Source organism: Nematolebias whitei, chromosome 6 (assembly GCF_014905685.2).
Source record: "Nematolebias whitei isolate Nwh7 chromosome 6, NemWhi1, whole genome shotgun sequence".
NCBI lineage: Eukaryota > Metazoa > Chordata > Actinopteri > Cyprinodontiformes > Rivulidae > Nematolebias > Nematolebias whitei.
The window spans coordinates 3,664,422-3,665,815 of NC_056503.1; positions in this window are offsets into that span (position 1 = coordinate 3,664,422).

Sequence of the window (1,394 nt, forward strand, 5' to 3'; positions counted from 1 at the left end):
CCCTCGGCCACCACCCATCCCACATTGCACCCGACCCCTTTGGCCCCTCCCACAGGTGGTGAGCCCATGGGAAGGGGGACCCACGTCTCCTCTTCGGGCTGTGCCCGGCCGAGCTCCATGGGTAAAAGCCCGGCCACCAGGCGCTCGCCCACGTGCCCCACCTCCAGGCCTGGCTCCAGAGTGGGGCCCCGGTGACCCACGTCCGGGCAAGGGAACACTAGGTCCATTTGTGTTTTCCATCATTACTGTTTTTCTTTTACATTTTATTCTTTTGCTGGATGTAACTGGGTCCCTGTGTACACAGTTTTGTTCCACCACATGTACCACATGTGGTGCATATGACAAATAAAGAAGCTTGAATCCTTGAATTAAAATCCTTAAACAGATTTTTCCTGTTATTAAAAAGGGTTTTTTTGGGTTAAATTTGCATACATTGCTCTATTCCAAAAATGGATAATTCTACATTTCTACTGTATATTTTCTGATACATTTACAAACACTTCTGTTTTTTAAAAATGGACATTTCCGTATTTTTACTGTGAATGTTTTGGTACATTCAAAAACTTTTTTGTCATCAAAAAATTTAAATATGTATTTAATCATTTTATATTTGTTATGTTTACAAATACTTGTTAGTCTAGGTTAAACATCACATTTTCCACTAAATGAAATAACTGTCCATTTCAAAGCATATTTTGAACAATTTTCTGCAACAATAAGTGTTTCCACTCTGCTCGTCAGCCCTGGTCAATAAAGTCAGTAACCTTCTTCTACAATTTAGTGATAAAATAGATGAAGCCTCATGAAGCCCTGAGGTGCTCCTATATTCAGTATATGTGCACAAGAGGGTTCTAAACTTCAAGGTTTGTCTGATGAAGAACAGGGACATCTAGTGGTCCATAGATGCACTCACACTATTTTCTGGTCCATAAATAATAAGAAATACAGTAATTATTTCACAAGACTGTTCGTTTTAATCTGCTGACATTTTTGTTCGTTTAAACCAATGATTAGAATGACATTGCATGTTAAAAATAATTACACGACTGTTGTTAGAAGACAGTAGATTCTGATCGAACCAGAAGTACATCTAAGTTCTTTTCCTTAATTAATATCCCCATCTGCTTATGGAAATTTGCCTCTAATGAATGGTTACGTACCACAGAGCTTTAAGGTTGCTGTAATTAAACTTTTATTAAAGAAGCTTGATCTTGATTCAAGATATATTTTGACAACCTGAGCAAAACACAGCTGCCTATAAAGCTAGAACTTTATATTACTGATCTTTAATAGAGGAGAATAAAAATAACCCTGGGTTTCTTTTTAGTACTATTGCTAGATTAATTCAAAGCCCCATTTCTGTTGAACCATGTATCCCTACAACTATAAGTAGT